This window comes from Opisthocomus hoazin, chromosome 4 (assembly GCF_030867145.1).
Source record: "Opisthocomus hoazin isolate bOpiHoa1 chromosome 4, bOpiHoa1.hap1, whole genome shotgun sequence".
In the NCBI taxonomy this organism is placed as follows: domain Eukaryota; kingdom Metazoa; phylum Chordata; class Aves; order Opisthocomiformes; family Opisthocomidae; genus Opisthocomus; species Opisthocomus hoazin.
In genome coordinates, this window is record NC_134417.1 from 38,585,179 (window position 1) to 38,612,423 (window position 27,245).

The window sequence follows — 27,245 nt, forward strand, 5'->3', positions numbered from 1 at the left end:
CGGGCGCGGCCGCGGGGCCGGTGGGCTCCCGGCCCTCGGTGCCGGTGTCCCCAGGCGCCCGGGCAGCTCGGGACCGGTGAGGCGGCGGCCGGCTCCCGGCGTTAATGCGCTGCCCGGAGGAGAAGCGCCCTCCTCTCCCCCCCGCTTCCCTTTCCCTCAGCGGGCAGCGAAGGCGGGGAGGCCGCGCCCTGTGAGGAGAGCAGCTCTCCGCCCCGGGCCGGCTGACCGGCCGCTGTGGCGGGGAGAGGTAGGTCTGCGACCGTCTCCCGTGCGTTTTGCTTCTCGGTTTTTTTTAGCCGGGGTTTGTTTTTAATGGAGCGGCCTTCCCCGGGGAGCGGCCCGGCGGAGGGCCCCGGCAGCCCGCCGCCTCCAGCCGCCTGCAGCCGCGGCCGGGCCCGGCGAGGCGTCCCGCTCCCGCCGCTTCCAGCTGGCAGGCCGCGCCGGAGGGTGGCGGAAGGTTTACGTGGACGGGTGCCAGGCTGGCTTGATGGGTGAAAACCCTGTGCAAGCGTTTGCGCCTTATCTCCTGCTGGCCCGAACGCCACTGGACTTCCGTACTGTCAAAAGTTAAATATAGGCAAGCATCAGAGTCCCTAAAGATAACGTATAGAAAAGAAAGAACTGACTGTGCCACTAACTGTATTCCAATTTATACACAAAGAGCTAACCAACGTTCATGAAAGTATCGACGTGACTCTGCCGGGAAGCAGGCTTGGGATCAGATCTGTAGCCTTTTGCTTTTCAACACCTCTGTCAGTAAGCGCAGGGTGTGGGTAAGAACGGAGAGATGATCTGAGGTCTGCAGGAGATGGCATTTCGTATGTTAGAAATCGCGTGGGAATGAAAAAGCACCATTCAAATGATGAGACTAGTGGTAGGACTCGAGAGCGTTCACCAGAGCCCTTGGCAGAGGTCAAACGTTGTCTTACTAAAATAAACTCAAGTGGACGTGCATAAAGTAAAAAAAAAAAAAAAAAGACATGCAAGTGAATTAAATCTATTACAGCAGACGTAAAGCAACTTCCATGAGTTTCATTAGTATTTTATAACTTTCTATCTGAGAAACCCTATACTGTCTCAATCTCTTTCCTCTCTTGATCCTCACCATGCTTATTTTTAACATCACATCAATTTCTGTAGTAATAGATGATGATCTCACCGCAGGAAGATGAAGTAGAAAGTTGCTCTTGGAACATCAGTAGGAAAGACAAAAAAAAAGTACTGGCTTAAAAACTACATTTTTATTTGGAGTTTATTCTTGCAGAAGGGCTCTTTGCTGAGGTTTTATTTAGCTCGTGGGAGAAGTCTTTCATTCCCTCTTGAGTGGAGGGTTTGTGTGTAATCTTATGAAGTGTGGGATGTCCCAGGTCTGTGTGGGATGAGTCTATGTTAATGTATTGATATTTAAATGGGAAAAATGTTTTCAATTGTTTGTACATTTTTCTCCGATGAAGTGTTGGTGTTTGCATATGTTTAGTCTTTTGATATCATAGGGTGCACATTTTTCTTTAATGATGCAGCAAAACGCACGTCTCCTTTAGAGCAGACATGCATTTTTGTGGCTTGAAAAAGCAATTGTTTACTTGACTGAAAAGCGGTGTGCAGTGCAGTGTATACGCAGAGCAGCTACTACAGGCAGTGGTACAGGATGTCACAGTAGCAATTCTGAGTTCAGCATCATTAATGAGTAGTTAAACAGTTAAGTTATATACAGCTTCATTATAAACCTTTAATTAGAAGCCAGAAAATGAAAGTTACATTTGAACTTTTTCTGTGAAATGGCTGCAGTTACAAATTACATAATTATTTATGAAGCTGCCTTAAACAAATATTTACTGAAGCTACTATAAAACTTGCTTTTTTTAAGAATGAGTTTCTGCTAAAACTACATGCATGAACGAAGTATCACTGCATCTGCCTTGGAATATATATCCTCTTCACTGTTGTCTTTTCACACAATAGGTTAGTATAGATTCCTTGTCATATGTAATTGAACGTGCTGATTCACTCTCTCCTTTCCCTTTTCTCTGGAAATCTCTCTCTAAAACTGTTTTACTCAGTTGAGGCATTCTATGGGTGAAATCTTAGTTCTTTCTAGAGCAATGGTCATTTGAGAAAGTATATCTAGGATGAATCTGTAAGTCAGTTGTATGGAATACTTTCACCAATGTCAACTTCCTGCAATAGTTTGTATAGTTTTAAAGATACTTTGTTACTGAAACAACTTCCATGAGAGAAAAATATGTTTTCCTGTGAAATGTTTGCTATTTGTGCAGTTTTGAATATCTTCTTTTGTCCCTCTCTTTAATATTTCTAATCTTCCTATGAAGCTTTTGTTTTGTGATTATTGCAGCTTCTGATTAAGAATGTAATAATGATGGCACACATGTAGGATTACAGTCTAACTTAATCCCTGATGTCATTCTATGACATTTTCCCTTCAGTGTCCTTCCTATTCTTCTTTCTTTCTTTCTCTTTCTCTCTCTCTCTTCCCCCCCCCCCTCAGCCTCCCCATTATAGAAAGAATAACTTCCAGCTATTAGTTTAACTGGTAGATTGGTTTACTGATGGAGACTGATTGGTTAAACGTAGCATTTTAACAAGTTCCAGCCACTTCCATCCACTTATTTCTCTCCTTGCCATTTTGTCCCCTTCCTTTCCTGTAGTTTCCGTCTCCTCAGTTCAGATACCATCACTCAACAATTCATTTGGCACAATTGAACACACATTTTTTCCCCAGCTGTAGTAGATCCTCTTTTGGAGATTCCCACTGATGTTAGTAACTGTTTGTTCCTTCTTTCACCACAAAAAGGGTGTTATACTACTCCTTTGTAACAGGTGATAAATAAACTTTGTGTGGCTATACTGTAAAATAAGTGCAAACCCCTTTTGTAATGCAAGGAGCAACTTTTGCTTGTTTGTTTGTTTGGTTTTTCAAAACAGTCATCGGATGTGATTACAGCAGGCTTCTGCCAGGCCCCTTCAGTCCTGTCCTCCCCTGCCTTTTGTTAAGAGTTTAATTTCTGCTAAGATACATTTTTGTGATCAGATACACAGACACTAATATATATTAAATATATGTTTTCAATCTCAGCATTTATATATTTTTTAAAAATTCAAGAGGAAAAGAAGAAAAAAACAAAGATGCATTGCCTTCTTTGAAGGACCTTTTGCATGTGATCTCTGCAGCAATTTTTTAATTTGGGAAATTATTAGGACCCAGAATATATCTACAAAATATAAGGTCTGGGGAACCATAGCAATCAGACAGTTTCTACCATAAGTTAAAAGTAGAAGTTACATAAACAGACACAGGGCAGTTTATAATTCAGTTACTAGACTAGTAAAATATGTTTGTAATTACTGGAAAACCAAATAGATACAGAAAAAAAAAAGAGTAATCCCATGGCACAGTCAAAAAAATCTTTAAAATTATTAAGAGTATCAGCTCTGTTGAAGCACTTGTCATTATTCAAAGTAATGTTGATTTTCAGTTACATTCAAAGCAATAAGCAAAGGGTTGTATGACTTAAATGTAAATGATGGGAAACAAAACTTTAAAGAGAATGTTTGAAATAGTTATAAGGCAGAATGTAGACTGTATGCTGAACATAATCATGAAATTCTTTATTTACATCTTTTGTAGAATTCATTGAAGTACTGAGGGACTATTATCAGGCTTTCTCTATAGGGTTTTTGCATACGTATGACATTTAGCAAGTAGTGAAAAAAACCAAACATTCAAAATTCCTGGCTGTTTTGTTGTGGGGATGTGCACATTTCAGAGCTGTCTTGTAAGAGTTAATATGGACTACAAGATTTCTGGTAGTGCTAGGTAACTGCAGAATCAGTGAGATTTAGTTTCTCCCTTTACCTCATTTACGTTTAATAGTGCAGAAATCCGTAGGGCACAGTAGGAATTATTCACATACGATGCATTTTGATGGGGATTAACACCCACAACTCTTACTTGGTAGAATTGCATGAGTTCTGGTTCAGATCCATTGCATCCTCAGCAGGGAAAAGGTTAGACTGTCTGTTGAATAGCTGTGGGTAGGGCTAACTGAAAAATTTATCTTCCAGTGTTTTCTCAGAAATCTACATATTCAAGTAAATGCAATCTTTTGTAGAAAACATCTGTTGTAACACAGATTTGTTAATTGACCAAACAATTGAAAACAGAATGCTACCCACTTTCTAGATTTTTATTTTCACTGTTCTAGTGGGGGTTTTTTCGTGTTTTTTTTTAAAGTCTTTTAGAGATAAGGTAAGCACTAGAATATTGTGTTTTCTATTTAGAATGTGTTTATAGGCAGATTTTTTGTAATTGCTATGGATTAGTATCCACTTTTATACAGTAAAATTTTAAGCACTGGAGTGCTCTGAACAGTACCCAAAGATCAGTTCGTTAAATAAGAAATAAGGGGAAGATACTGGCATTATTATGATCGACCCCATTTAGATGTAGATAAATCATGAAATATCTTAACAAGGTTTGTGGGTTGAGAGTTTGTGAGAAACCTTTTTTTTTAATGAAGTGAAGCTATATTCTGAAAATGATTTTAAAAATTTAAATTTTACTTTAAAATTTGAAGGTTTTTATCTTATACATAGTATATTTAATTTTCATATAAAGCTTTTCATTATTATTCCACTGTAGGGCCAACTAAAGTTCCAACTATCGTCATCCTTACAGACCTGATAGGTGTACTTCTAACTGTCTTTACATTCTGTTTGATACATGTAGAAATACGGACAATTTCCTACTCTAGATATAATTCTTGAAAACTCAGACTGAAGTCATGATATATTCTCTGTGTGTTATATATCCCCCAAAAGAGATTGTGTAAATGCTAGCTGATTTTACTGATGACACACAAGCCACATAGAAGAAATCACCTCACTCTTACATAGTTGTAAGTTTGCGAAACTAATGAGCAGTGGCTATATTAAGCATAAGTGAGTAAACACGTGGATCTTTTAGTATGTACTCCTATGTTTTTCTTAGATTTTTTAGCAAATTTACCTCTCTATGCACTTCATGTTGAATCTTCTGAGGATTATGGCAGCATAGCCTTTGTGACCCAGGAGTAAAAAGCAAGTTTTTATGCTTCTGTATGTAGTGTGCAGTTCTGATCTAAAAAAACCCAACATTAAGATTGTAGAATTCTGTATTTGATACATAAACAAGAAAAAATTATTTGCAATTTCTAAAGTTTTGTTTTGTCTTTTTTTCAGCAATTTTTAAGATGAACATACAAATAATCATGATTGTTAAGGGACGTCCTAAATTACACCTATGGATGATACCTGCGCAACTCTGTGAGGCTTCCTGAATTGTATTAGCAAAAGTCAAACCAATTGAAACAGAGTAAACAAAGTTATAGATGATGCAAGAGAAAGAATCTGTCTTCTATTGTTTCTAGACTGAGCAAATGTAAAAGCAGCATAAAAGCAAGCAGTTGTCACTCCAAATGTGTACTGGGAAATTCTACTTCCAGGCATGATTTAATCCTGAAGTGACCTGACAGTCTTGCTCAACATTTCTGTAGCATTCGTAAGGAGATCCAGTAACTTTTGTGATGATCCTCGTCTGAATATTTTGTACACTTAGTAACTATTCTGACCAACTCGGCTAAAAAAGAGAGGGAGCACACACAAACTGGATTATAGTTTCTTGTGCAGACTTGTTTATTAGCATCCAGTTAAGAGAGCCAGTTGGTTACTTATGCAACCTCAGCTCAGCTTGCACAGGTGTCACCAAGGGCATCACTTTTAAAAAAAGGGATTACACAACTGTAATGAGGACACTGTTTGGCGGGGAGAACTTTTGTTACAGGAAGTGAGACATGAGCAAGAAATAACGCTCGGTGACTACAGAAGCCAAGGTTGTGTTTGAGGGCCTGGCAGTTTTGGGGGGAACAACAAACAAAAAATCCACCCCAAAAAAACCCAGACTCTTCACATGACTACAAAGAACATTTCTGGTGTCAGAACCAAGGCACAACAAATACGGATTTTTTCATACTGTTTTTACAGTAATTTTTCAGAGCAAGGCTAGACTTTGAACCACACCTTAAGCTTTTACGCAACAGCTTAGTTTTCCTACTTTGTTATAGACATCAGATTCTTTGATTACCTAAGGCTGAAAACAAATACTTTTAGAATTTATTAATGAAAACAGAATGGGTTAATCCAATTTCAGAATCCTTTGGATCGCCAACAGAAACTGTAACTTTTGTTTATATATATATAAAATACACATATGTGCAATATGTATATATAAAACAGAACATCAAGTACTAATAAATCAAATATTAAAACCAGGCTAAATGGAATCTCAAAAGGGTTGCAGTGTCTAATGAGAAGCAATTACTTAAATAACCATTTTATGTGGTTAGGTTACTCCTTCACCTAAGATGTCACAGTATTCTCCCAGCTCTCCGCGTCTGCTTTACTTCAAATCCTCTGAGAAGAAATTTAAATAGCCACCAGACCAGTATAAGTAAGATGTGTGCTGACTTTTCAAGCTTTGCCTGTTTCCTGAGGGAAATACCACAGTTCTCAATTCCTGGTAAGCAAGACAGCCGTGTTCATATTCAGAACAACCAGTTCTGCCTCTGCATTTAGCTGTTTTCGTATGTTATGGAGGGGACGTTTGGCTGGGTTGCTTGTAAAAGGTGATACCAAACATAACCAGTGGGATGGTAACTGGTATCTAAACATAAAGATCTGGGTCGATACAACTGAAGCTTAGTTGCTTGAAACTACATAATAGTTGCGTCCCTTATAATCTGTCACCGGTAAGTGTGGAAGTAATGCCTGGAATATAACCTAGAAGAGGAAGAAAATGGCTTGTTAACCATAATATGTTGTCACTGTTAAAACATGCACACCTCTTCCTCACAGAAAAGAAAAAGGAGGAAAAAAAAAAGAAACGTTCATGCTGGATGAGGAGAAGCGGTAAAAACTATCTTATTTCAGATTAGCTATTTGAGGGTTGTACTTGTTCATCTTTGTCAGATTTAAAGGAGTAGCATCCAGAAAGGCTACCAGGAGATGTTCTGTAAAACGTTACCTAAGAAATTATTGGGATCAAGAAAAAAGTTGTAAAGACGACACTGAACTGAAATTCATCTCAGCTTTTCTTAGATGCCATTATTTTACTTACTGGCTCTAATTTTTTGCCAACTTAATATAAGAGTAAAGGGCAAAACTGAACTAAACTATTTTACATTCATTGGCCTTGACCGTGCTAGGTTACGATGGGAGTTTCACTTTTGGAGATTTTGTAAAACAACCCAGAGGCTTTAAATTTGAAATCTTTCCCTTGATAATGACAAATAAAAGTTTAGAGCCCAACGTACGGCCTGGAATGTGACGCCAGTGGCTCTCCCAGCTGCCCTGATGGCAGCCCACGGCTGGCACGGTGCTCAGTCTGTACGAGGTCAGCAGCCGGTGGGAGGCACAGCGGCCTGCCCTCCCCACCGCGGGCTCCCAGTGTCCCCGCAGTGAGCGTGAGGGTGCAAGGCCGGTACTGGCTGGCCACCTCCGAAGCAGCTGCTCTCCACCCGAAGCCAGGCAGCTGGCCGAAACCCAGCTCTGAGAACCCTTTGCTTTAGCACAGAGGAGGCAGCAGAGTGGCGTTTGCAGGGGCATAGTAAAGCTAAGAAGAGAGAGAAGTAGGTGCAGAAGTATAAGCTGTTATCCGTGACCAGCTGATGAAAGCTGCTGCCGTTTGCAGCCTCTCGCTGGCAGGGAGCAGGCTCTTGCTGCAGGTTGCTGTAATAAAAGCGCTCAGAAGGTCAGGATCGCAAACCTGATACTTGTATCCTTACCACTAGGCAGCTCCACTGCTCTCATTTCTCATATATAATATAATATACTGCACTATTATCTCTACAGCTATGCCATTTTCTGATCTTTTGTCTCTTCAGTATTTGCACGGTGAGGGCTGATTTTGAGTCCCATGTTTTGAATACTGTTAATGGTTTATATTTGCAGTATTTCCCCGTTTCCAAATATGTCAACAAACAAAAACATACTTAGTTATTTAAAACACAGTAGTCCGTAAGATGATGTTAAAAAGCAAACAATTCTTGGTTTTGATTTAAAAACTAGAAATATTTTCTGCATTGACTAATGTACCTGATATGTTTCTGATTCTTAAAGAAAGCATTTCATTTCAGTCAGCAAGCCTTTTAAGTGTATTCGGTATTTACATTCTTTTCCCTCCGCTCCTAAAAATCATATTCTCTGGAAATATTGGAGGCAAAGTTTTCTGTGCTTTCGGTATTTCTGTCTTTGAGCAGCCTTTATTTTTGAGCAGTCTTAATGTCAGACTAAACTAACAAAGCAATAAAGTTCTTCGACTCCAGCAAAAATGAAATTAGTTTCACTAACTAGAAGTAAAATTACTAGTTTTCATTAATGGAGTTTATTTCGTAAGAGTTATATTTCTTGTCTGCACTGGTAATCTTCTTAAATAAGCATATGGGAACTCTCCTTCATTGTTTCCTTTTCACCATATAACAAAGCTTTTGACTCGATCCTTTCTGCTTTTGTCTTCCTAGGGTGTCTCAGCATAAATGATGCAACTGGATTTATTTGTATGTAATTCAGTGCTAAAAAAAAAAAGACAAAACTGCATTCAAAAAGTGCAAATCTTTGAACTTAAAATTCAGGAATTTTATTCGCTTGTGGACAAAGAGTGGTTTGAGGACTGTTTGTGTACCCGTGTCTCTGCTCTGTGTTGTGTTTGCAGTCCACCTCTTTGCTCTGAGGCTCGTGTTGAGCAACCACTATGTTTACCTGTATGAAGTCTGCTTTTCCAGTTTTGCTTTTGAAGACGAAGTATTGTTGCTGAAGCAGCAATTTCTTCTTTGAACTCCAGAGAAGTACTACCTTGATTCTGAAGTATTTCAGGCTGCTTAGGTAAGAGAAGTTGCTTCCAAAACTGCTCAATATCTTCATGGCTGTTTTGCAGGGTGTACGGTGATGGCAACAAGAGAATGTTTTATAAGTAGGCAGTGTGTACTTCAGCTTATTGACACCACAGAAGCTAAAGCAGCCTCGTTCACGGTGGTTTGTTATTTCATAATAGTCCACAGTTGCCTCCCTATACCTAACCTTCCTGTGTGGCTCCTGCTTGAGCACATGCCAAATGGACTACACCAGAAGACCCCAAGCCCCACATGGCTTGTGGGCAATATATTATGAGACTTTCTGACATTGTTCATAGCTATAAGAAATTAAAAGGTTGTAACAGAGGTTGGCAAGAACAAAATTTGATCTTACCTGCAGTATGTTACTTGCTTAGTATTGTCCCTAATGGACTAGCAAAAGTTGGGACCACTAGACTATAAAGAATTAAATATCTAGAAGAATATTTTGAACAATAAAATTAATGAATGTATGGACCTTCATATTATTCTTAATTAGATTAACTTAAAGTTACTTTTAATACATGGAGGAAGATGAGAAAATACTGCATGAAACATTTTCAAGGCAAACTGTTAAGAGTACACTTTGAAGAAGAATTACATAATAGCATGACGGTGGTTAATGCATTTTGACAGCAAGTGAAGAGTTATCTTTCTTACAGTATCTGAACAGAGCCAAAAGGAAGTTATGCCTTGTTTCTAAGTATTTGAGTGCATATTTATAGTACAAATATGAAACTTTAACTGTTTGCAACACTTTTTCTGACCATAATGGGCTTTTTCTCTTCTCTGTGTGTCCTAACTGCAAGATTATCTTCATGCTTTGGATTGCGGCAGTTTATATTGAAGAATGAATTGAATGGAGATCTAGGGAGCTACATGATGTAGAAATAACATGTCTTGGTATTTTGGATAGTTACAGGGATCAGCTGAATAAGGTAGGATAATAGAAGATCAATACATGACAGTTTACGCTTGGAAATCAAAGAGTAAATAACATGTCTCTATGCTAGTCATTACAGGTAGGAGATAGAATTACATCTCAGCGTTTGCATGAGTTCTGTGTATTCTGACCCAAGTATCCACAGCAGGCCCCCCTGCCTGAGCACAAGGTCTGGGCTTCATCTCTGGTAAATAATTCAGTGTAACACTTCTGTGAATAAGTATTATCACATGCGTTTAATAGAAAAGTTTCACAGAGTAAAAATGATACTGTAAACTCTTTAGTAAACAGTGACTTGCATCATAACTCTTGAGTTTCTTTGGTTGCATGCAAATTGCTGCTAAATCACAATATGGCTCCTGGTTTCATAAGAAGGATCTGGCAGTGTTGGAAATAAAAATCAAACTGCCTGAAATCCTTTAATTTAGCCAGACAGAGTAACAGATGACACGGTTGTCTTGCTCTTCTTATGCCAAGCTAGTTTGCTTTGTGTTGTAGTACCAAACAAACTTGTAAAATTGCTAGTATCTTTCTAGAGCTGAACCTTCAGGTTATGACCACCATCTGACCCAAAGACACTGATTGCAGTTTAATACTGAGACAGGCCCCCCCAACTCAGCATCTCTTTTGTCTTACATCCCACCGGTGTAATTCCAAATGAAGGTTCAGGTGCTGGAGGACAAGTTGATGTCAGCTCAGTTTTTTCCTGATATAATAGTTTGAGTTCATATTTCATTTACTATAAATTGAACTGCGTAATTGCAACTCTTAGGTTAACACCCCCTCCCCATTCAGAGCCGGTGGTTTGAAGCAAATTACCAGAGGAAGTAACTGTGTGAAGACTTGTCCCTGTTTTGTGGTGATAGCATTTTTTTGAAGCTTTTTTTTGTTCTCTGTAAATGCAACATTGTAGTACTTCCATTACAGGCATCAGAGTTTATTTTGGATAGTTGGAAAACTGGTATTTTGCCATTTAGAAGGTAAGTGGTCCATTTTAATAGATACACACATCAATAAGGAATATTTTGTATTAAAAATTCAATAAGAAATATTTTATATTAAAATGCAATAAGGAATCTTTTATATTAGTAAATCAAGAAGGTATATTTTATATTAATAATTAAATGTAACTACGCTGTGAGCTGTACCTGGTATTTGTTAAGCCAAACCCAGTGTCTCTGGCTTTTTCAAAATAAGCAGGGAAAAACTTCATGTGTGTGAGAGAAGTATGTGGAATCAAAGTGACAAAATAAGGTGAGCAAGGTCTAAGAGAGAACAACCTGATGTTTAGAATTTTAGTTTAATTTGAAATAGTGCACGTTACCAGATGCAGATGCAAAATCACATAGTTAGTGGGATCATTCTGAGCAGTTTGGTAATTGGTTCCTTTTGAATAATAGTTTTCTCAAGTCACAATGTTTCACATCTCAAGATTCTGCATTGGCAGTACTTCTTTGCAGACAAGGGGGGGGGATAATAAAAAGGGAACGTTAGCCTTACTGGTGAGCTCCTACAGACGATGAAATAGCATGAGAATACAACAAGTGGAGCATCTCTCTTCACTATGTGTATATGCAGTTAAGTAAGGATGTCTTCTAGACCACAGGGTTAAAAATATTTTAAATGATAAATCTGTGAACAGTATCAAATGGTCCACGTTTCAATCCCATATCCACCACCAAATTGCTGTGCAGTATCTTCAGTTTTCCAGAACTCGCTTTCTCACCTGTAAAATGACTTTTGTTTATTTTATGGGCATACCATCAGACCTACCAAGCATTTGTTTCTAAAGCATTTAAAAGACAGCCAGATATCATGTATGCAAATGAATACTGAATAATAACTCTGCTCCTGTAGTGGCTCAGTGGAGGTGATGAAGTAGTCACTATTTTCAACTGAAAAGTAAGTTACTCTTCTTTATGTAGAAGCGCCCCATGGGCCTGTCATTAACAAGTAGGTCAGACATGAAAAGAATTTCAGGCCTGAAGCCCTTGGGTCTCTTCAACCAGAGATTCCACCCTACTCAGTGGGTGGCAAAGCTTGTAGTAAATAGTGGGAGCTAGAAAAAGGAGTTAAGGAGGATGAGAAACACTTCCCTCCAAAATATTTGAAGAGTAGTAGGGAAGTTTGAGTACGACAATACTCAAGCAACAGTATAGCAGTATCAGTTATTATCTTAAATGCTGACAAATTCCTGATCTGAAATTGGTTGAGTGTTTTTAGATATCAGTTATGTTCATAACCTTCACATGTCCTGATTTCAAGCATGAATTGATAGCTGTAGCTACATATAACCATTGTCTTTGTGCTTTTATATGTAATGGCTTTGCATAACCGCAGAACAAAAATATGTGTTTGTTCTGTTTTGTAGATTTTAGAAACTGTGATACAGGGAAGTAGTATAATTATTCCTAAATCATTATTTTCTATGTTCTGCATCCATCAGTTTCATAAATTTGATACTGCAGAAGGGAAGTGATTGTTTCTCTGAATGACAGTCAAATTATGCAGTATTGTAATTGGGAAAAATACTTCCTGATTCTCCTTGAAATAGGTCCTTACCTTGATAGTTGCAAATGTTATTCAGTACACCTCTTTAAGAATCTGTCATGCTATGACTCTGTGACTTTCCTCAGCAGTGAATTCTGCTGGGTGTAGCATCTCCAGTGATGTGGTTTTAGATGTTCTGCACTTTAGCTAAAGGGATCACACCAATTAAATGAATTGTTTTAGCTCTTCCCGATTGAATAACCTCAGTGTCTCAAGATCTTCGCATGTATTCTTAGCCCTGCTGGCTAGAAATGATTAAGCAAAATCATTTGTCGTTTCTTAATGGCAGTGCTTCAGGGGAAAATATTATCATAGAATCAGAAAAATCCCAGCAGGGAGATAATTGTCTTATGAATGTGTATCTCAGTATTCTTAAAAATCATCTAAATAAGCAGTCATTCCTTTGCCCTTTCTATCAGCAAGCAAAGAGGAAAACTAACCATGTGTTTGCAGGAAATTGGGTAGCATCACTGTTCTTGATTGCAATGCCAAAAGAAGCACCAAGATGCAAAATAGCTTCCCCAGGGTGAGCGGGCAGGGCACTTGGAGGGCTGGCATAGAACCCTGGGCTCCTTGAAACCAGCCCACTCTTCTGCTGTGAAGCGGCTCTCCCCTCAGGAGCAAGTTCTTTTCTCATTTTAGATTGAGGGTTCTTGCCCATATAGATTTGTTGCTGTTTTTGTGTTTGGTTTTTTTTAATATTGTGATTACAGAAATAAGAATGAAAGTAGTCAAGTGGAGAGTCTGCTGCAAGCTAATTTAAAATCAAACTCGTGACTGACATCACTGTTGATATAAAGAATCTGTTGTTTTATAGCATCATTGGCTCCCTTTCTGTGGCATCCAGGGCTTTTACAGGACAATTAAAGTGAAATGGAAGTTAGGAGAAAGGTTTTGGTCCTTGAGACAAAGCAGAAAGGAAATGCCATTTAACAAGGTAGTGATAAAATGAAGATTCTTGTTTTAGGAAAGACTCTTGCAGGATCAAATCCTGTCACTCGCTTCTGAATCTATCCATGTCTTATATTCTCATTCACAAAAAGATGGCTCATGGTCTTTTAGCTGAATAAATCCAAATAATCTTCTTCTTCCTGCAGCCTGAACTAGTGAGCCAGTTTACTGCAGTTTCTTAGTAGTCTTCAGTGCCGGAGCCTGCACTTAGTACTTTCAGAAGGAGAGGTGAGTGGCATGAAATATGATCTCTGAACAACTTTCCCGCTAGAGCAGAGAGCTTCCTTTCCCTCCCAAGGCGCAAAGCAGTAATGCCTGTTAGCTTTTCCTCACTCTGAAGTGAGCTAATTCCTCTTGTCTTGTCCCCTAACATTCTGTGAACAACCGCAGCCTTTAGGCTAGCTTTCTCAGACCTTCCCCTTGCTCTTTTCATAGCCTTATCTGACTTTTCCCTCGGGTCACTCACTGTCTTTATTCAAATGGCTAGTAATGAATCTTTTTGCTCAGTTTTACCTTCACTGAGGTCAGACCAATATCTGGGCACCACAGGTGAATATACGAATACACAAATAGACAGCAAATAGATGGTTTGCTAAGCAACCATGAAGTCAGCCACGTGGTAAAGAAATTTAATATTTGGTATCCAGCAAGTTACTTAGAGCAGCCCATGCTTTGTACACGGAAGGATTATACAGCTGATGTAGAAACTTTGGGTTTTGTCAGTTCCCTGACCTGAATGTAATTGCATCCCACTGTTGGTATAGTTTTGCGTTTAGAATACTGACATTGACTCTGTAGAGGCACAGTCATCATCTTCTTGAACACTGTCATCTGGTGGTGGTTGTAAGTCACAACATTTAGATACAAAAGTAAAAATGGCAATCAAATCAGGCTAGACAAATGCTCTGATTATGCATTTTATGTATATGAAAGATTTTAGGGTTCTAATCACAGCACTGTAAAGGATTTACCTTGCACAACTGTTTCTTCTCATTCTGCAGGCTGCAGGTACAATGAGTTATCACATTTTTCACTGCACTGTCAGATAACATGCTGTCATTTGTAACCTTTGTGCTGAAGTAAAGATCAAAATACTTCCTTACTGAAACTGGTTACCTGTGCATCTGTGTATGGTAAACTCTGTGACTGCTTTAACAGCAACACTGGTATTTTGAATTTTATGAATAGGAGTAAAAACTGCAATTATTACCAAATGCAACATCCATAAACTCTGTAAAGAAGAGTGGTGTGTACAGAAGCTCTGGACAGTAACTCCTGTTACATGATTATTGCTCCCTTCTACTTAGGTTTGTTTACTCTGTTGCCAGTTCTTGTTTCATTTCTTTTTGAAGTAACTCCCTCAATGTCAAATATTATGCAGTAGGAATAACAGGAATATTTTGTATTAGACATTATTTTAACAGCATGATGATGATGTAAAGAAAAATTCAAACATGGCAAACCTTCCTTCCAAACGAAATATGAACCAACATTAAAAAGTTATCAGAAACGCTACACATGTTATGTTGTTTTATGTCCTTTCATATTTGTGATGGATGACTGGAATAAAAGAACAAGCTGCTAGCAAATTCATACATTTTTCACAAAGTAATTGGAGTTGTAGGTGTGGAAAAGCATATTGAAAGCCATATTCATAATTTATGCCCATGGTTTTCTTGTGACTTCCAGAAAGCTGCAGTAATTTTAAGAAAGCGTTTTAAAAATCAGATTAGACTGGCTGGAGGCCAAAGGCACAAATACTTCATCATTAGCAACTGAGGTGGTTATTGGTTGAGATAGTATCTCAGCAACAGAGTTGCTTGTTAGCCGAACTTGAAGTAGCGCTTAGTGGAATTACTTCAGTTTGAAGTTCAGCAAATTGCTCAGCAAAGACTGTGTATGTTGCTGAGCAATGTGCAGTAACTGGCAGCGTAAAGCTACCCAGCTCCTGCCTGCCGCTGTCTCTCTTGCAGCAGCTCCTGTACTCGGGGGACTCGGCACAGTAAGTCAGCAGAAAATGATTTGCTCTTCTGTCAGGTTAGCTTTCTGCAGACTCAACATGCAGAAATGACTAAGGGAAAGGTCTGACACAGCACTGCAGCTAGCACAAGGCAAGGAATATGATATTTTAGGGTATTAATTGGCAAAAATTGATTGTTCCTGGATAGCCAAGACAGTACAGGAAAACTTTTTAGAAGTTAAGAGATGACAAAGGAATAAGCTTACAGATGTGTATGAGGGCTTGGCTAAAGGTACTGAAATGCTGAACTGGTGACTGAAGTATTGAATCAGCACAACAAAAAGTTAGTTCGTGTACCTGACTTTCGAGCTGAGAAATTAGATTTGTCTGTCTCTTCATCTCTTCCTTGCTTTCCTTTCTGGCTTTCAGATCTCCAGTTAATTTAAGTTTCGTCTCTTCATTTTGCTGCTCCAAAACCCCAAGCTTCTGCTCTAACGAAATAATTAACTCTTGTTTCTCCTGTAATTCTTTGTTAATTGTTTCCTGATGTTCAGTATGTTCTATATGCTTCCTAGATAACTCAGCCAACTCTTCATCTTTTTTAGCATTTTCCAAAACTAGTTTGTAGTATGAATCTTTAATTGATTTTAACTCATTTTCAAGTGTTTGTGCTGTAGTCTGTTTCTCTTTAAGCAAATTGTCCCATTTTTCCTTTAGAGCATTGTTTTCCTCAAGCTGAGATTTCAAATATTCAGGTCTTTTTCTTTGTATCCTTAGTTTCTTGTAGCTTTTTAGGTGATTTACTCATTATTTCTTTCGGCACAGTAACTTCTGACTTACACTTTGCAAGTACGTTATGGTATAGGACGTCAGTGGCTTTCATTTCAGAAAGGACCTCCTTAATTCTCCTGCTGGTCTCACTGCTTTCCTCCTTTCTTTCCTCATTCTCTTTGGTTTTAGCTTCATTCTCACCTCTAACTCTTTCTAGTTCTAGTCTCATTGTATTACTTTGCTCAGAAAGGACAGGTATCTTCAGGCTTGCATCTCTAACATCAGCTGTTTGTACTTCTTTCAGTAAACGAGTTTCCCTTTCAGCCTTTGATAAAGCCTCTTCCATCCCTTGTATTTCTTCCTCTTTGCATTGCACTTGACGCTTCAGGACGATAACCTGTTCAGAATATTTTGTCATATTCGAAGACAGGACAGACACCTCCCTATCTTTTTCTGCCAGTGCTTCTTCAACATTATCAATTTCTCTTTCGTGTTTCTGGAGGTCTTGAATAAGTTGAGATCTTTCCTCTAAATGGCTCGTATTCAATTTGTCAAGCTCTTCATTTGTCTGGTCCAGATCCAGCTGCATCGATTCTACCACGTCATCTTGTTTCAAAGTCTAAACATCAAGAAAATAATGTTACCAGAATACTTCAAACATACATTAGAGGGAGAAGGGGAGTTACACTCCACAGGTAGAACAGGTATCTAAGGTAATCAATCTGTACCCAACCGTATAGCCACAAGATAACCACGTTATTCTGTGGACTGTTTTAGCACACAGAAAGTTTAGTGTATGAAATTTTTCACAGCTAATGCTGTTATTTTGCTGACATTTAGATGGGCCATGTTAAAAGAACATAAAATTTCTTCTCTTACTTTATTTTAATGAGTTGGTTACCTTTTCCTTCAGTGTAGCAACTTTTTCTGTTAGGTCACTGATGACTGTTTTCTGCTCAGTGTTCTCCACTTTATCATAAACACTGCATTTCTTTAAGGCTTCATTCAGTTTAGTATTAAAAATAAAAGTCAATGTGATAGAAATGTATAGAATTGTATTAAAATTGTGACGTTAGAGTTATAATATTAAATTTATGTAACACTGGAGTTAATGTTTTGAAATTAATAAATGAAGATAACTTAGCAACCCAATAAAACATAACTACTTTCATGCAAAACTCTGTGATGTGTCTAAGAAATCCTTACATCCAACTTAAAGCAACTACATGAAGCGAATAAAACTGTAAAGAAAGCGCAAAACCCTTCAGATACAGAAAACAGCAATATTGCTGCTGCGACACAAATAGGAACTTACAGCTAATGCTCACCAGTTCTAATAAATACTATTTAACATAACTTTAACTTACTTTTTGCTCAGTATGCACAAACTTTTCACCAAGCTCTTTGTTCAGAAGATCCTTTTCTGGAAGCAGTTTCCTCAAAGTTTCAATTTGTTCTAGTTTTTCTGTCTTGTTCAACAGCTTTTGTTCTTTTTCTCCAAGTGAAGTTTCAAGGAAGCTATTTCTGTCACTTAATCTAAGAAGAAAATACATATTTAGATATTTTGAACACAAAGCTCGCTTTAAGCTTTGTAGACTTCTCAGCCCAAACTAGGTTCCTAAAAAAATAGTTATTTTTACACTTTCCATTTACACTTGCAAGTACAAAAATAAGATTACTGCAACCTGAAGCAGGATCAACCAACACTTTTCAAGTGTTTTAAGAGATCATACTTCTCATCAGAAGTTCAAGCTTAAAACAAAGAAAGCTAATCCTACAGAGAGTTGTAAAGAACCTTCATTTTACCCTTTAAGCTGTTCATTCAAGCCAGAGATCAGAATTTGATGCTTTTCCTTATCTCGCGTTTGTTGGTTGCGTAATTGGGCAAGCTGAGTTTGCAAACGCTCATTTTCATTCTGCAACAAAATAATAGTGAAGTGGATTATCACATACCAACACCCAGAACAGCACAAGATAACTGGAGTCTTGAAAATCTGACTCTTCAGGAGATTTACATCCTATGTGGTAACAGAGACCATTATTATAGCACATTAGGAGATTATCAGGGCAGAATACAACACTAACACCAGAAGCTCAGATGTGATGTTAGTTCAAATAGATGCAACTCACCTTGCAGAAATACCTCCTTCAGCAATGCTATGATAGCATGAAATGAAGGAGAACTGCTGTACACCCAAAGCAACACACACACTCATACTGTGTTAAGGCAGCTTACTTCTCTTAAGAGGGGAAGCTACTGCTTTGAAAAAATACTTTCCTCATTGGTTTGAAGACAGTACCAAACTTGCAATTTTTTTTTGCCTGTTTTTTAAGGTTGAAGGAATGCAAAAACCTGCATATGGGGGATAGTGGAGAAAAAAAAAAGGAAGCAAGCTTCATTCACACAGGTTTGTGGTTTTGTTTTTTTTTTTTTGTTTGGTTTGTTTTTTTGTTTTGTTTTTTTTAAAAACACAGTGCACATCTCCTACTCCAGCCAGATACACTGCACCAATTCAAAAATAAAACCACAAAAAAAAAATCTGGCAACAGCAACCAAAAACCAAAAGCAGAACATGTATCCAGACTCAACAGCAAATAGGACAAACATGGCAAACTTGTCACCTCTGATGAAAATAAACTAGTATTTTGGAGGAGGCAGAACACACCTGTACCGCCCTCAATAGCTGCCCTTCTTCATCTACACCAAACGTTACCTGTATTGAAAGGCTTTGTTACAAGATTCTCAAATAATAATTAACATATGAGGTTGTCTTTCATCTTAAAATCATTAATTCTTTTTTATATATGTGCAACTTAACAGATAAAAGAACTATGAGAAATGCACCGAACCTGAAGGAGTTTGAGTAAGAGATCAGTTGTATCATTTAGTGAAAGTAAGGTTTACAAATTATCATAGTAACTCGTCAATCAGGAAATTCTAAAAATAACCTTCCTGATAAATATTTACTTCACTGTTCCTTTGGTGCCTCCACTGAATATTTTTACAATATCAATATATATCAAATTAATATCTAGTGTTTAGATTGTATATATATAAATAAATATTAAGTTATTAATTAATTTTTATGTATTTGCAGGTTTTTTTCTATAAAACTGTGTGTATATATACACAGAAAAATAATAATACACACACATTTACAGAAAAGAAACTTGAGGGATGTAAGAAGAGGGACACTTATGCTAGTAGTAACAAAATCTGTTTCAGGACCTTCTGACAAAGCCCCCCTAACAAAGAATAATGAAAATCATGTTGCCTTTTACTATGTTTCTTTTCATGGAGCTTCTGTTTCAAGGCCTTTAGTAGCTAGCAAAAAAAACCACAAACAAGCAAGCAATCAGCAAAGGATTTCAGACTTCCAGAAGAGAAGGAAAAAGACTTCTCTTTATTTTCCCAACCAGGCGTCTGAACTGTGCCGCAGAGGTTAGTAATCACATGATTCCAAATTGCCATGTCTAACCAAAGCAAAGCAAGCTACTGAGTTTCCAAAGCAGCCTACCTGTTCTAGGTCAGCACTTGCATCAGATTTGCCAGCTAATTTAAAGAGCTCCTGCTCATGCTTTTCTCTCTGTGCTTCCAGTTCCTTTTCCTTTTCCTGGATAATATTTTGAAAGACACGTACCTAAAAACACATAGAAAGTAAATATGAAACCAGTCTACAAAGGTATAGAAGTACACTGAACTGTCTAACTAATGGTACAGCAAGATCATGTATGCTATCTCAAGTCTGAATTTTGCTGCCACAAATACACTAATCAGTCAGTGATTACTGATATCAGCGGTGCATGCGGATAAACCTCCAACTTCCAGAAAATTTGTCTCAATTCCACAATAGCAAACTTTAAATGAGAAGCACGGTACCGTTCATTTTTGTTTAATATCACAGATCTTCACCTTTCTTTTTTGGATGCCATTGTTCTGAGGCTTCTAATTTCTAAAAGATTGCACTGACCATGTTCATTTCTAGCAAGTTCCTATCAATTAAGGCCAAATGGCAGCTTTGAAACCTAGCTGCCTCCTCCACAAAAACCTCTATTCTACCTCCAATGTGCCTTTGTCAGCTATCTCACAATTTTTATAAGAACCAGATATAATTTTTGGACTCTCACTAACGATATTTAGAATAAATTCGCATAAACTCCTACCCAGATTTATATCTGAGTGATGACACTGTGCTCACCAAAATGGCTTTTACAGTCTCAACTGTTTGTCTTTTTCTTTCTTTACTGTATCTAAACTAACTCCCTGTGTGCTACTGAACAGATGTGGTCACGTTCAGGATCAAAAGTAGCATTTTTGTTACAGATAAAATAAACTCAGACATCAAATTATGTACAACACTGTTCATCTCAGTATGTCCCACATGGCAGAAGTCAAATGCTGAGAGGTCAGACACACTGCATTAAAATCTGAGATTTAGCTTCCAAGAGAGCTGGGAGAGCTTGGTAACATCAAGGAACAGATAATATCAAGGAATGGCTCCCCACTGGCATTTTTTTTTTTTTAAAGTATTATTTAACAAAACTGTTGTTCTTTGTCTTGGCCTGTTAATCAGCGGTGTGTCTTTGAGGACACCTAGGGGCTTCAACAAACCGATCAGTTTCTGTTCCCTTTCAGCATACCTTTCAAAAGCAAATGCCACAGAAATATTAAAGTCTCACTAAAGTTATTTTAGAAGCTGCATGAAGTCAAAATATGCTATTTGGAAGAAATCAAAGTCTACTCACAACACTGCGCTACTACAAACAGATCTGAGAATCTTTTTTAACAGTAAAACACTGATCACTTCAATGAGACATTCCTACACTTAATTTACATTTTGCCACCAAGGACATTTTCATATTTCCATTTCTTATCTTGGACATTAAATTAACAAGTTGTTTTTTGTTTTCGTTTCTTCCAAAAACTTCTCTTCCTGATTCACATCTGCTAAAAGTTTGAGCTGCTAAGAAGATGAAGATTAGAGAGGACTTTTTTTTTTTTTACTAAAATAATTTGAAAGGGATGTACAATTTTCTAAACTCCTATAGAAAGATAAGAGTGAATAGAAATAACACAGATGGACTGACAGCACCCACGCAGTCTACCCTGATCGTAATCTGAAGCAGCTCAAAATTTAAACTTCAGTTCTACATTTGAGTCCAGCATGCAAAACTGTCTACAGCCTTACAGAACTTCTGTCTGCTTTAAAATATAAGGATGCTTACCTTTTTTTTGTTCTGCTTTTGCCTCTAAGCCTCCTGATTCTGCTAACTGTTTCTTAAGCTCTTCCAATTGTGAGGTTAATGATGCAGCCTTGGTTTTGTTGTGCAGACTGAGCTTGGAGAGTTTGGCACTAGCAGATTCCTTTTCCTCCTACAAACATCATGAAGGACTGAATTAGCTACATGAACAACTGCATGAGGAGTGCATCCTTCAATTCTTCCATTAAAAAAAAAAAAAAGAGAGAGAGAAATCTGAAGTGATTACCCAAAAAATCTTTCCCCTGAAGGGACATTATCATGTCACATGCAACAGGTCTGCACACATGAAACAACCTTCCTTTCATTATTTCAGCTTTCTGCACATGGCTGTTATTATCATTGTATGGAGTCCAGAGCATTACAATGTTAGAAATTTTTCCATTTTTTGATAGGAATACAATTTCAGGGCTTGATTTTTTAACAAGACGACTTAATTTTTCTTTCTTTAGATGCAAAAACAAAGACATCTTCATAATACTACAAATGTGTATTTCATTTTGTTTAGCGAGATGACTATGAGTTTTAAAAAATCCAAGATTCTAATGCTTGGCTGTTAGTGTCCACAGAAGACATTTTTTACACAGCACAAAAGAAACAGACCAACCTTATGACTGTTTAAAAATCAACAGTGTAAAGAATAACAAACCCTCAAGTCTTCAGGATATTGGATATAAATTCTTTCTAGTTCCTTCCTTCCTAACGCCAGTCAAAAGCAGAGGATAATATACAGTAGCATTAATAATAAGATCATTATACAACAACAAGACATTTCTAGTGGAAGGAGAAATAAAAAATTATCTACAGAAATTCATTTTGAGGTAAGCTGGCATCTCACTGAGTGTCCAGTAATGATTCGGATGGTGGTTTTCCCCATATTTAGCCAAAACCAACCATGCACCCCTAGCTCTTGGAAGGCCAGTCTGTCCCTCGCTATTATTAAGTGCATCTGCTCATGCAAGGAACACATGTTGCCTTTGTAATAACCAAACCCAGTTACAGTTTTGGAACAGAATACACAGCGGCAAAAAGCAGTAACATCCAGGAACTGTAACAGCTAAATGTGACCAACGCTTCTTGTGTTCCTAGAGTTGCTGTAACCAAATATAATCCTGTATCTACGAAAACAGCTCATGATAAACAGGACTGATGGATCTTTTAAAACAATCTTTTTGACACAAACACACGCACAGTACCTTTAACTGAAGACCTTTATTTTGAAGCTCAGCATCCTCCTCCCTGACCAGCTCCTTTAGCTGTGCGGCCAGCTGCTCAGTACTGGTCAGCTGTTGGGTCAAATCTGTCACTGACATGCTTCTTGCATCTCACGAGCCTGCAGCCTGCAGACACTGAGTATACTTTGAAAAAACAAAACGGTGCAGACAATACTGCTTTTGCAAAAAGTCTTCGGTTGGTGTTTGTTTGGGGGTTTTTTTCAAACACACTCAGCAAATCTTACTAGAGTGCAATACTAAACTTTACATATACTGTATGTACCTATACCAGACCATGTTTAGCAAGTTTGATAGACATATGAAATGATAAATCTTAGAAACTGGGTTAGGAATATTAGTTTGAAATATAGCAAAGCCATCAAAGCATCCTAGGTATCTAACACTGAATTTCCTCATTCATGGGATTTGCACTGCAACAACCAGTGGTGTTACTGAACCTAGTGGCAATAAAACAGTGATATTGAACATACTACACACAAAAAATACGGTTGGGATAAAGCCTCTGTAATTCCTACAGATGTTTTCTTAAAGCAAGGTAAGTGTAGCAAAGAGGAACAGAGCAGCTGTGTTACACACGGGAGGTTAAATACCAAGTAGACGGGAAGACAGAACCCAGCCTATCTTTTAGAGTCCTAAAGCTGAGTCACAGTAAAACTAGTGAAGCAACTTGTTTACAAAAGAACAAACAGATACGACCAGTATATCATCAGTTAAGGATTCTCTACGTCAGAAACTTAGGAAAATATTATTTTGATACTAATTCAATACTTACTTGTGTTTTGGAAGGAGAATCATCTCCACTACCCCATTTCCACATAGTTTCACGATGGCTATGGGAACCTAAATGAAACAATACCACAGTAAGGATCAGTGACTCTCAGATAACTGTCATTAACTTGTACTTCTCTCTACGTATTTCCCTGTAAAATGCCTGATGCTATTTTTTTTTGCTCAATTCTGACACCACCTCTGATCTCCACATTACTAATTGTTGTGATACAATGAAATTACTTATAAAATATGCACAATATGCCTTTTCTAAAAACTGCTAGTCAGTAAAATTTCAATACTATCAAAAAGAATCCAAAGAAGTCTTCAAAGAGTAAGTGCCATGAAGTGTTATTAAACATAGCTGCTTCTCCCACATGTAAATAGGAGATACAAACCACATCTAGTTTGCTAACATTTAACGTGACCTTAAGCATTGTCTGCCATTGCAATGGAACAGGGAGTATATCAATGCATATTTCTACAAAATCAACCATGAAGACTAAAAACATTACAGAACATCAAACTGCTTTAAATGCTGTGCGACATAACTGCAAAACACAACAAGCGTTGCAACCCTCGAGGCTGCTGCCCAGCCTATAAAACGTCTGTGTCTGAAACCCCAGCAACGGCAAGTGTTCCTTGCTGCTTCTGCTCACAGTCCAGTACCACAAATTTCTAAATGGCATCACAATACCAGACACATGAATAATTGCAGTTTCTGATCACAGAAAGCTGGAGCTTCCCGATAAACACAAGTATAGGATACAAGCAGGTTTTAAAAAGCAAAATCCTAAAGACCAAACAGGTACAAGGCAGCTCAAAGGTTAAGACTTTTACTGAATAATGATGACAAACTTGGTTCAGAGAAAAAATGGGCAAAGTCTATAAAGTAGCCCATGCGGTAAATTCCAAATTGTGTCTTGGAGATCTAATCTTACGAGCAGACTCACATCTCTCGCTCGGCCTCTGGATAATATTCCCAATCGCAGCATGAAGTGAAAAGAGAAGCTGTACCTGTTCTGTAATTTTCACTCTCAGCTAGCAACAGCCAGAGGAAAATAATCTCTCCTCTCTAATCTGTATTACAGATTTATGAAATCTGCATACACAGATCAGTCCTGAATTTGGAAAGCAGTTCATAATAAATATTAGCACATAGCTTATCTTAAAAAGTATGCTGAATGATCGCAGGCGCTGCTTTTAAAGCTGTTTATCACTCCAAAGCTAAACCAGGAATCACAGACTGCAATCTCTGGCCTACATTATCTACAAGGTCAAACTGGATTCTGCTAAGAATCTTCACTAACTTTAAAATCAACAAACAGGACATGGACTTGGGGATTGGAATTACAGAACTTGTCAGTAAAAACACCTCTCATAACTCCTCCACAGCAGTCACATCAAATCTGTTCTCAACGAAAAGCTCAGTTCCAGATACATAAAAGGGTTACCCAGGTATGAAGAGGGCAAAATGACTCACTAGATGTAACGTGGTGGTGCATTTGTATTTAATTTCTGAATATTTTAGCTCATTTCCAGCTCTGACTGATGCAATCACTTTTGCTCACTTCACATGCCAGCTTTTCTACCTGAATACCTTAACTGTTACTTTCTGATGCATTTTTATTTACATCAGAGACAGTAAATATTGACGAGTTTTCAAAACAAAGCTAGGAAACAAAACTGAACAGACTTTCCTTCCCCGGTGTGAAATCAACCAGTAACTTCTTTTGCTTTTCCTCTGGGGTACAGACAGCAAGTTAAAGCACCGAAACTGGTGAAGCTGCAATCTGAATGCTGGACCGCTCAACCCAACCCCTTCTCCTCGCAGTACATCTAAACACAATTCAATGAAGTTTTCAATCACCCTTTTCCTTCCTTTCGTAGCCTATGTCCTGGACACAACACTATCAGGCATCAAGCACAAGAGAAGCAGGGAGTCCACATTACCTGTGACTACCCTCTCTGCAGTTTTCACAGGGACAGATAATTTGTCTCTCCCCTGTAAATTCAAACCGCTCGCCCTCACTTTCAAGGTTTCACATTGCTTCCTCACTGCCAGTACCTCACCCTGCTCTTTGTCTTGCATATTCCACTGTGTTGATAACCATTCTTTGCCATCCGCTACGCCCTCATCTCCATTACTCTCTTCTTCACTGAAGAACAACAGGCAGGATAGTCAAACCTTTCACAAATTCCACGAGATACCACAGAGGCCCACTTAATTTTACAAAACGGGTTTCTTCTGATGCTCAAAGCGCAACTGAGGTTTCGGCTCTTATCGTAACGGGATGTCACCAAAAAGAAAAGTCCCATTGGCAGCTTTGCCTTCATACTCCTCCATTCCTTTGTCCCAGCACTAGCTGCAGCCAAATCCAGCTAAAAAAACTAACCATGTATTATTCATCTGGGTAGTTTCCAGCCTACTCACTCCGCCGAGTCAGATATCGCAGGGCCCAGCACAAGGGGCACTCGGGAGCACACGACGGGGGACAGGACAGATTTCAGCAGCAGCTCCTACTCAAGCGGCCACAGAAGTCCCACGGCTTGAGGGTGACCAATCTACACGGTGAAATACTGAACTGCATTGTTACCAATACCTATTGGGACGACTCCGGAGGCAGAGAAACAGTCCACTGGCTCACACAGAACTCCTTGCGTTCCTCTAACCCTCCCCACATTTATTCCAAAGTCATTCTGATGCAAAAAATGGCTTCAAAGAGCATTCCTTTGTGTTCTCACTACTACAAAGGTATTAAGATGCGACCTTTCCCTCTTCTCTTGCAGAAATACAGACTATGGAAGTAAACGCTGAGGCAGAACTCCGCTCCTCTTACTACCAAAGGAGGTAACGGTTGTCGCCTTTCTCCTGTCTTCCACAAGACTACAGCAGAAAACCAGACAACAGCAGAAGCGTGTAAAAACACAGGTAAGCCTTTTATTATTTTAAATCCATTTCATGCTTCAAACACACACACACCCCAAAAGAAAAGCATTTTAATATAATTATTTCCTTACTGTATCTGCACATTTTTGTTCGCATCCTTGTCTGATGGCTCACCAAGATGCTGGTTCTTCTGCGGAGTAAGCCACATTTGCTTTCAAATGGCCTGTGCCATCTACGACTGGAAAGCTCTCGGACAACCAGCGCACAAACACCTGACACAGAGCAAAGACGCACTGAAGCCGCGTTGATCGCACAGCAAGCGCTCCGTGAAGTTAACACAACGGCCCATTTACACAGCTATTGCTTGTGTGTTACAAACACTATTTATTAATAACACCGACCACGCTTTCCTCTTGAGAATACACACAAGGGCAGTCTCACTCTCTCCGGCGCACCAGCACTGCAGAAGTGAGACCGGGGCACCGGAGAAAGCAGCTGCACGGGGGGACGCGGAACAGCAGCTTCTCCCACCGGAGCAGCCGGCTGCAGCTGCTCCTGCCCGGTGCTTCTGCGGTGCGGTGCTACCGGCAGCCTGTGACCGCAGGGGCACGGCAGACACGCACACAACACCCCCGCACTCGGTTTTGGCGGGGCTCCCCGGGGCTGAACACCTCCTCAGAGGCGGCCCGGGCTCCGGCAGTGCCGGCGAACCGAGCCTTCGCCCCGATCCGGTGCCCGTGAGGGCGGAGGGTCGGGTCGGGGAGCGCCCTCTCCCTCCGGGGCTTCGTCAGGCGCAGGGCCCTGGGTGGGGGGAGAGCCCCGCGGGCGGGCGGGGTTCGAGGTACCGGATCACGGGGTTACGACGGCCGCCGCGGTTGTTGTCACCGCCCCGCATTGCCGCCCTCCCGCCAGGCAAGCGGTGACTCGGCCGCGGGAGGGAGGAAGGGAGGGGCGGAACGCGGGAAAGAGGCGGCCC

The 27,245-nt window shown here is 39.1% G+C and overlaps 1 long non-coding RNA gene across 2 annotated transcripts; it reads left to right on the forward strand.

Moving 5' to 3' along the window:
• The first annotated feature begins 10 nt into the window (after positions 1-10).
• On the forward strand, positions 11-26,692 carry LOC142361153 (uncharacterized). 2 transcript variants are annotated; one of them, XR_012763709.1, is made up of 6 exons: positions 11-247; positions 6,402-6,574; positions 8,574-8,934; positions 18,452-18,525; positions 26,170-26,311; positions 26,448-26,692. It is a non-coding gene; the product is annotated as an uncharacterized LOC142361153 (long non-coding RNA). The 2 variants fall into 2 exon arrangements; XR_012763710.1 differs by having other exon boundaries at positions 8,765-8,934.
• The last annotated feature ends 553 nt before the right edge of the window (positions 26,693-27,245 follow it).